This window comes from Triticum urartu, chromosome 1A, assembly GCF_056163025.1.
Source record: "Triticum urartu cultivar PI428250 chromosome 1A, HENAU_Tu73, whole genome shotgun sequence".
NCBI lineage: Eukaryota > Viridiplantae > Streptophyta > Magnoliopsida > Poales > Poaceae > Triticum > Triticum urartu.
The window spans coordinates 428,599,087-428,609,387 of record NC_141873.1 but is presented as its reverse complement, the minus strand read 5'-3'; the positions used below and the strand labels follow the sequence as shown (position 1 = coordinate 428,609,387).

Genomic DNA, 10,301 nt, shown 5'->3' with positions numbered 1-10,301 from the left:
GGAGCAGCTCCCCAGGCGCTGCCTTGGCCCATTGGGTGTCTTCTGGTGCATAACAAATCTCCGAAAAGTTTCGCTGTGTTTGGACTCCGTTTGGTATTGATTTCCTGCGATGTGAAAAACATGCAGAAAACAACAACTGGCACTTGGCACTATGTCAATAGGTTAGTACCAAAAATGTTATAAAATGACTATAAAATGATTATAAAACATCCAAGATTGATAATATAACAGCATGGAACAATAAAAATACTATATATACATTGGAGACGTATCACAACCCGACGTGTAAAAGGGGTTGTCAATCCCTTTCGGGTAACGGTGCCACACATTGGCAAACAAACGTGAGAGAGTTGTAAATATTGATAGATCGGACGCCAAATAAAATAAATTGCAGCAAGGTATTTTTTGTATTTTTGGGTTTAATAGATCTGAAAATAAAAGGCAAGTAAAATAGATCACAAAAGCAAATAATATGAAGAAGAGACCCCCCCCCCCCGGGGGGGGGGGCATAGGTTTCACTAGTGGCTTCTCTCGAGAAAAATAGCAAACGGTGGGTGAACAAATTACCGTTGGGCAATTGATAGAACTTCAAATACTCATGACGATATCCAGGCAATGATCATTATATAGGCATCACGACCAAGATTAGTAGACCAACTCCTGCCTGCATCTACTACTATTACTCCACACATCGACCGCTATCCAGCATGCATCTAGTGTATTAAGTTCATGGAGAAATAGAGTAATACAATAAGAATGATGACATGATGTAGACAAGATCAATTTATGTAGAAATAGACCCAATCATTTTATCCTTAGTAGCAATGACACATATGTGTCGGTTCCCCTTCTGTCACTGGGATCAAGCACCATAAGATTGAACCCACTACAAAGCTCATCTTCCCATTGCAAGATAAATAGATCAAGTTGGCCAAACAAAACCCAAATATCGATGAAGAAATACGAGGCTATAAGCAATCATGCATATAAGCGATCAAAGAAACTCAAATAAATTTCATGGATAAAAAGAGATAGATCTAATCATAAACCCAAAGTTCATCAGATTCCAACAAACACACCGCAAAAGAGTTACATCATATGGATCTCCAAGAGACCATTGTATTGAGAATCAAACAAGAGAGAGGAAAGCATCTAGCTACTAACTAAGGACCCGAAGGTCTACAAAGAACTACTCACGCATCATCGGAGAGGCACCAATGGAAGTGGTGAACCCCTCCGTGATGGTGTCTAGATTCGATCTAGTGGTTCTGGACTCTGCTGCGCTGGAATTGATTTTCTAGGATTTCTATAATATTGGGGTATTTATAGAGCAAAGAGGCGGTCCGGGGGGCACCCGAGGTGGGCACAATCCACCAGGGCATGCCTGGGCCCCCGGGCGCTCCCTGGTGGGCTGTGCTCCCCTCGGAGCACCCCCAGATGCTTCTTCGGCCCATTGGGTGTCTTCTGGTCCAAAAAATCCACAAAAAGTTTCATAGAGGCCATGGCGGTAGAGGAGGCCGCGATGGCACCGGTCGAGGACGAGGAGGCGGCGATGGAGGGCGACGGCCCCATTGACTGGGATGATATCGCCAACAACAGCAGCAGCGACGACGACGGTGATGGCGAAGGCGCCGTCGTGATCGACTTGCTGGCGCCCAGCGGCGACGACGACCAGTGATCGACGGCGACGGCCTAGTTTTATTTTTAGGGTTTAAATATATGTTTAATTACTATGTAATATATATATATATATATATGTTGAATGCAATGAAAAGATTGGATGAAAAATTGTTCAACGACGGTAGTGCCGACGAAGGAAGGGCCGGGGCGGCGTGCAGGAGCAGCGGGGCGTCGGGGAGGGGGGTGGGGGCGGCGGAGGGGCATGGGGCCGAGGGGCCTTAGCGGTGGGGCGGCGGTGGCGGCGGGCGGCGTGGGGTCGGGAAGAGAGAAGGGGACGTGGGAGACAGAGAGTGAGGAGGGCGGGTGGGAGATAGGGTTAGGGTTAGGGTGGGGGCAGGCGCGTCAGCACCGTTAGATAGAATATTGTTTTGCCGCCCGCTAGCTGACGGAAAAGTATCTTTGCCGTCAGCTAGCCGACGACAAAGAACTGGCTGACGGCAAGAGCTAGTTTGCCGTCCGCTAGCCAACGTCGAAGATCTGGCTGACGGCGAAGGCGCTATTTGCCGTCAGCCAGTTCTTTGTTGTCTGCTTTTTGTGAGTAGACGACAAAAAGGTCTTTGTCTTCGGCTAGCAGACGACGAGGAACTGGCTGACGGCAAATTACCTGACTCCAGTAGTGTTGGTAATGTCGAAGCACGCTATAGAGATGTGTTATCTATAGTTGAAAAGAATATGAAAGATAGGCTTGATGCCCCACTGCAGTTGACTGCATATTTGCTGAATCCACACTATAGCTATGTAGATGGCGGCATATTTGATTATGTTTACATCAATACAACCTTTTATTCTTGTGTGGAGACATTCTATCATGGTGATGAAAACATGCAAGAAAAGGTTGTGAACTATGAAATAGGCAAGTTCCAAAGTAGAGATGGATCCTTTACAAAGAAGCTTGCTAGGACTTGCCAAAACTTTAACTACAATCTTAGTTAGTCATTACTTGCAAACCTTTCACTTAGTTGCATATTTTGTCTAGTACTCAAGTTCTTATAGTATTATTTAGTTACTGACTATGAAAAAAAATCCTCTTCCTAGTGGCTTGGTGGAGAATGTATGGAGGTGAGACACCAAGGCTGAAGTACATGGCTATGAAGATCCTTTCTTTGACCTCAAGTTCTTCCGACTGTGAGAGAAATTGGAGTTGTTTTGAGTCGGTTAGTCTCCAAAATTGAATTTGTTTTGATGCTTTGTCAAGTTTCTATTAACTAGTTCCTGACTAGTAGCATTGGCACTTGTAGATACATACCAAGAGAAGAAACTGACTTCCTACAGATCGCCTCAATCAGCTTGTGTAGATCTAGTTCAACTCAAGGTTGTTATCCAAGAAGAAAAAGATCAAGCAGAGGAAGAACATTGATGTTCTCCTAAGTACTGATGCATCCGAAGCACAAGGCTTCTTGTCTGAGGGATGAGATGATCATGCTTTCATGGTGTTTCCACACGGATATGAGGGAGCAGATGACATACATTGGAGTGTGGTTGGAGATGCTATGGGGACCAGTGAACAACTTGAGCTTTGTCAAAGTGCGAGAGTTAGAGATCTCCATGATAAAGAGTTTGAGTCAAACAAAGAAGAACTAGAGGAGACAGATTTAGAGGAGGAGGAGGAGGATATAGAGTATGAGGATGATGAAGATGACGTGGTGATTGGGCGCACTTATATGGATGATGACTGATCCATGAAATCATGAACTGCTGCTTGAACAACTACTGCTTGAGTTGGGGCTGCTGCTTGGTTGCTCTTGTTTGGCGGCTACTGCTGATGTTTGGTTACTATTGCTACTGCTTGGCCGCTGCTGATGCTTGGCTGCAGTTGCCATTTATCTTAAATGCTCTAGGACAATATTATTTATGCATGCTGTGTGAACCACTGAACTTTATCCTTATGTGTTATTTGGCTATTGGTTGTGGTGTGTGAACCATCGAACCTCAACCTTATATGCCATTTCAGATTTTTCCAGTTACCTATGTGCTATATTTCCTATTTTCTTGTGCATATTATTCAAAAACAACCAAATTATGGCCAAATTTCAACAACACTTAATCTCGGTTAAGTTGCATTTAAGCGGCCATTGCTCTAAGCTGTGGCCTTCCACTGCGCTTATGCTTACCGCCTTTTTGAACATTGCTTATGACTGCAAGAAAAACTACCCGGCAATGGTGCCGAAAATCTTCATGTTTTGCTTCCTTCTATAGGAGATTTTGGGCCGTGAAGAGCAAGGATTTGCAACACGCGACATGTATTTCAGTCAGTTCATAACCAAGTTACGAATCCACTGGAGCCCCTGACTACAATCAATGGTCAACCCTAAAAACAATTAGAGAACTTCTTGGCCCCCAACTTAAATAGTGAGATTGTCAGTCTCACTAGTTTTACTAGTCTTTGTCACCTTGAGATTCAGCATGCATGGACATGCAAACGCCATCTCCGCACTATATTGAGCAATTTAGGACACTCCCAATGCACTGACTCTTAACACATCATGCTATGTGGTGAAAAGTTCTTATAGAGAATCACCTCAATTCATTTTCTCTTACGTGTTGTATAGTGATATTTACATTTAGTTGGTTATGTGTTTATATTTGCATCTCAACACTGTTGCCTATTTCTGGACAGAAATGAAGGAAAGAAAAATAGAGAGAGGCCACATCAAATCGGAACCCTAATTTTACTAGATAGAGAAATCAAGTCTCGAACTGTATCTCCACTAACATACATCTTTCATCTTTGTTTGTACTTTTTCTATTTTTATTTTGTGCGAGAAAACTTCCGATCTATTGATCTTCAAACATGGCAGTACAACGAACAAAAGAGGTAATAAAAATTACATTCAGATCCGTAGACCACCTAGCGATGACTACAAGCACTGGAACAAGCTGAAGGCGCGCCGCCGTCATTACCCCTCCCTCGTCGGAGCCGGGCAAAACTTGTTGTACTAGTCTGATGGCCTGGCTTATTAGGGATGATAGACTACTCATATCAAGAAGGAATTCCTTCTTTTCTGGAAGCCCATTCGGACAGAACTCCAAAGTTAAGCATGCTCAGCTTGGAGTAGTTTCAGGATGGGTGACCGACCAGGAAGTTGCTCCCGGGTGCGCACGAGTGAGGATAAAGTGCGTAGAACCGACCGGGAAGTTTCTCCCGGGTGCACACGAGTGAGGACAAAGTGCATAGAAAAGACTAGTATTGATCTGTGGGGCCAGTCTAGATCCCGCCAGGAGTAACGACCACCGGCGGGTGTGTCTGGGGCATTACAAGTTGGTATCAGAGCCGACCCTCACGGTTACACGGATGTTTGCGGACAGGTGCGCGGTCATGTTGTTCATGACGTTTGTGACCCGTCGTGGCACCCGACATGGCACATGTACCAGACTGGATGCACAGACGTATGTGCCAAGTGGGAATGTTCCTGTGGCCCGACGAGGACGTCGGTTCCTCTGAGTGGGGGTGTATGTGATGGCCTGGCTTATTAGGGATGATAGACTACTCATATCAATAAGGAATTCCTTCTTTTCTGGAAGCCCATTCGGACAGAACTCGAAAGTTAAGCGTGCTCAGCTTGGAGTAGTTTCAGGATGGGTGACCAATCGGGAAGTTGCTCCCAGGTGCGCACGAGTGAGGACAAAGTGCATAGAAAAGACTAGTATTGATCTGTGGGGTGTAACGACCACCGGCGGGTGTGTTCGGGGCGTTACAAGTAGACAGTCAAAAAGTCATCGTGCTAAGGCCCCATAGGACCAGCGCAACAGAATAGCAACCACCGCCGATGAAGAGTAGCGTAGATCGGAAGGATCCAACCTGAAAACACATGAACGTAGACGAACTACGACCAAATCCAAGCAAATCCACTAAGGACATATCCGCCGGAGACGCACCTTCACACGCCCACCGATGATGCTAGACACACCTACGGGGCGGGAGCTAGATGGGAAGGACCTTATGAAGGAAATATGCCCTAGATGCAATAATAAAGTTGTTATTTATATTTCCTTATATCATGATAAATGTTTATTATTCATGCTAAAATTGTATTAACCGGAAACTTGATACATGTGTGGATACATAGACAAAACACAGTGTCCCTAGTAAGCCTCTACTTGACTAGCTCATTAATCAAAGATGGTAAACTTCCCTAACCATGGACATGTGTTGTCATTTGATGAATGGGATCACATCATTAGGAGAATGATGCGATGGACAAAACCCATCCGTTAGCCTAGCATAATGATCATTAAGTTTTATTGCTATTGCTTTCTTCATGTCATATACATATTTTTTTGACTATGAGATTATGCAACTCCTGGATACTGGAGGAATACCTTGTGTGCAATCAAACGTCACAATGTAATTGGGAGATTATAAATATGCTCTACAGGTATCTTCGAAGGTGTTTATTGGGTTAGCATAGATCGAGATTAGGATTTGTCACTCCGAGTATCAGAGAGGTATCTCTGGGCCATCTCGGTAATGCACATCATAATAAGCCTTGAAATCAATGTGACTAATGAGTTAGTTGCGGGATGATGTATTATGGAACGAGTAAAGAGACTTGCCGGTAATGAGATTGAACTAGGTATATATATGAATATACCGACGATCGAATCTCGGGCAAGTAACATACCGATGACAAAGGGAATAACGTATGTTGTCATTACGATACGACCTATAAAGATCTTCGTAGAATATGTGGGAACCAATATGAGAATCCAGGTTCCACTGTTGGTTAGTGACCGGAGAGGTGTCTCGGTCATGTATACATAGTTCTTGAACCCGTAGGGTCCACATGCTTAAGGTTCGATGACGATTTTGTATTATGTGAGTTATGTGATTTGGTGACCGAATGTTGTTCGGAGTCCCTACTAAGATCAGGGACATGACGAGGAGTCTCGAAATGGCCGAGAGGTAAATATTCATATATTGGACGATGATATTCGAACACCGGAAGTGTTCCAGGGGTACCGAGTACATATTGGGTCACCCGAAGGGGTTCCGGGCATCCCCACGGCAACTACATGGGCCTAAGGGGCCAGGAAGGGGACAAACCAGCCCCTAGGGGGCTGGTGCGCCCCATGTAGGCCGAAATAATGGGGAAGGAAAGAGGGGAAGAGAGAAAGGAAGGGGAGCAATTCGGCCTCCTCCTTCCTTCTCTCCTACCTTCCCCCTCCGGATGAATATGGAAGGGGGAGGCCGAATTGGGAGGCGCCCAAGTAGGATTCCTCCTACTTGGGCGCTCCCTTGGCTGCCTCTTCTCCCACTCAACCTATATATATGTGGGGGGAGCACCACTAGAACACACAGCAACATCTGTTAGCCATGTGCGACACCCTCCTCCATAGTTTACGCCTCCGATCATATTGTCGTAGTGCTTAGGCGAAGCCCTATGCGGATCACTTCACCATCACCGTCACCACGCCGTCGTGCTGACGAAACTCTCCCTCGACACTTTGCTAGATCAAGAGTTCGAGGGACGTCATTAAGCTAAACGTGTGCATAACTCAGAGGTGTCGTACGTTTGGTGCTTGATCGGTCGGAATGAGAAGAAGTCCGACTACATCAACCGCATTGTCAAACGCTTCCGCTTTCGGTCTATGGGGGTATGTGGACACACTCACCCCTCTCATTTCTATGCATCTCCTAGATAGATCTTGCGTGAGCGTAGGAATTTCTTTGAATTGCATGCTACGTTCCCCAATAGTGGCATCCGAGCCAGGTCTATGCGTAGATAATATGCACGAGTAGAACACAAAGAGTTGTGGGTAGTGATCGTCATAGTGCTTACCACCAATGTCTTATTTCGATTCGACGGTATTTTTGGATGAAGCGGCCCAGGCCAACCTTACATGACCACGTTCATGAGACCGTTTCCAGCAATAGACATGCAACTAGTTTTGCATAAAGGTGGCTGGCGGGTGTCTGTTTCTCCAGCTTTAGTTGGATCGAATTTGACTGCGGTCGGTCCTTGTTGAAGGTTAAAACAACAAACTTGATAAAATCACCGTTGTGGTTTTGATACGTAAGTAAGAACGGTTCTTGCTAGAAGCCCGTAGCAGCCACGTAAAACTTGCAACAACAAAGTTGAGGGTGTCTAACTTGTTTTTGCAGGGAATGTTGTGATGTGATATGGTCAAGACATGATGTGATATACGTTATTGTATGAGATGATCATGTTTTGTAAAAGTTATCGGCAACTGGCAGGAACCTTATGGTTGTCGCTTTATTGTATGATATGCAAACGCCATGTAATTGCTTTACTTTATCACTATGCATTAATGATAGTTATAGAAGAAATAGTTGGCGAGACGACCACGACGCTACGATGGATATCAAGGTGTCAAGCCTGTGAAGATGGAGATCATGACGGTGCTTTGGAGATGGAGATCAAAGGCACAAGATGATGATGGCCATATCATGTCACATATTTTGATTGCATGTGATGTTTATCTTTTATGCATCTTATTTTTCTTAGTACGTCAGTAGCATTATAAGATGATCCCTTACTAAAATTTCAAGGTATAAGTGTTTTCCCTGAGTATGCACCGTTGCGACAGTTCGTCGTGCTGAGACACGACGTGATGATTGGGTGTGATAAGCTCTACGTTCACGTACAACGGGTGCAAGACAGTTTTGCACGTGCGGAATACTCGGGTTAAACATGAAGAGTCTAGCATGTACAGACATGGCCTTGGAACACTGGAGGCCGAAAGGTCGAACGAGAATCATATAGTAGATATGATCAACATAGTGATGTCCACCATTGAAAACTACTCCATCTCACATGATGATCGGACATGGTTTAGTTGATATGGATCACGTGATCATCTAGATGACTCGAGGGATGTCTATCTAAGTGGGAGTTTTTAAGTAATATGATTAATTGAACTTAATTTATCATGAACTTAGTCCTGATAGTTTTTGCATATCTATGTTGTAGATCAATGGCTCGTGCTACCGTTCCCTTGAATTTTAATGCGTTCCTAGAGAAAGCTAAGTTGAAAGATGATGGTAGCAACTGCACGAACTGGGTCCGTAACTTGAGGATTATCTTCACTAGAAGAACGCCCATGCGTTGCAACGGGGCCACATTAACTTTAAGAGTTCAATATTAATCATGTTAATAATACATTTAATATTCTCATACATATCAAGTGACACTGGTGACCTTTTTTGTCAATTTAGCAATGGGCTCAGTTGCAACGGGCTCTTTATACATATCGGACAACTCGCTACTACTTAAACTACAACTATGGCTACCAATATTTTTTTGTCAATTTAGCTCAGCAATAGTGCCTGGCTTAATAGACTGCTTTGCATTCACCCCCTCAGAAGACAGAGAGAACCAACTCAACATGTCAGAAGATTAACAGAAATTTCATTTGTATGGCATGAACATATAGCAGGAGCACCAACACATAGATTAGCAGAGAGCAGAGCACAGCATGCACACACTCGGGCCATCTATATCATACACACACAGGAACGCACACACGCATCACGCTGGCATACACATACAGAAAAGCAGGCACACACGCATCATGCGCATTGGCCGGTGCGACGCACGCAGAGCAAGTACGTACGCACGGAGAGCAAGCTAGCAAGCACGCACGCGTCCAACCCCGCCGCTGCATGCGCTGGCAGAAGGTGAGGCAGCAAGGGAGACTGCACATTGAAGCTGTCCATGCAAGGCTGGAGGTGCTGGGCCGGCGACGGCGGTGTCGGGACGGCGCTTGATTCATTCCCGGTGGCGTGGAGCTTGGGGCGGCAACACGGCGATAGCTAGTGCTCGGGGATGGGGGTTTGGGGCGGGGGCAGTTGACCCGATGGCTGGCGAAGTTAACGGGCTCGGGCGGCTAGAAATTCGGCGGGTGGCGGCGGCACAGCGATGATGGGACAGGCGGAAAACCTAGCGGGCGTTCAACTACCAATACCCACGCCTTTTTTAGGGGAATTGCTTGTGAAAATAACGTGCGACGACGACTTAGCGAGCAGATCCCCTTAAAAAAGACATAGCGAGCAGATTCCCTTAAAACTGGTAGGAATGGATACGATTGATGAAGTTGATAAATAGTGGTGAATGTTGGCCTAATTTACTATCATCATGCATGGAAACGAATCATCAAGAAAAAGAATACTTCCTATTACTACACTCATAGGAAGCTTCCTAATCTCTGCTACCAAACAGTTTCTGCCCAAACAAGGAAGGAAAGTTATGGACATGATTCGGAAGGAAACAAACGTTATGAAGATTAATTAATTTAGATTTGATCTTTAGAGATTGATTGTGATTGATTCTTTTACATAAAGACATTACTAAATAATTTGCGTCAGTATGGAAAGTTCTGATCCGTTCAGTTTTTTTCGTTGTGTGAGAGGGTGAAGTGAAAATAAACCAATGAAGTGGGGGAGGCGACGAAAAAAATCTACAACGGTTAACCTACGAAAAAAACCGGACGAAAGTGGTGGGACAAAAAAAAACAGGAAGCGAGACTACCAACTGCTCCATTAGGAGTAGAGATTGCTGCATAGAAGAATTATGTCCTTGATGCACCGCTAGGTGAAAGGCCTGTTGCATGAGCAGATGCTGATGTTATGAAAGTCTGGAAAGCTCGATCTGATGACTACT

At 44.9% G+C, this 10,301-nt stretch overlaps 1 pseudogene; it reads left to right on the top strand.

Moving 5' to 3' along the window:
* Positions 1-1,882: 1,882 nt before the first annotated feature.
* On the top strand, positions 1,883-3,356 carry LOC147991545 (uncharacterized; annotated as a pseudogene).
* The last annotated feature ends 6,945 nt before the right edge of the window (positions 3,357-10,301 follow it).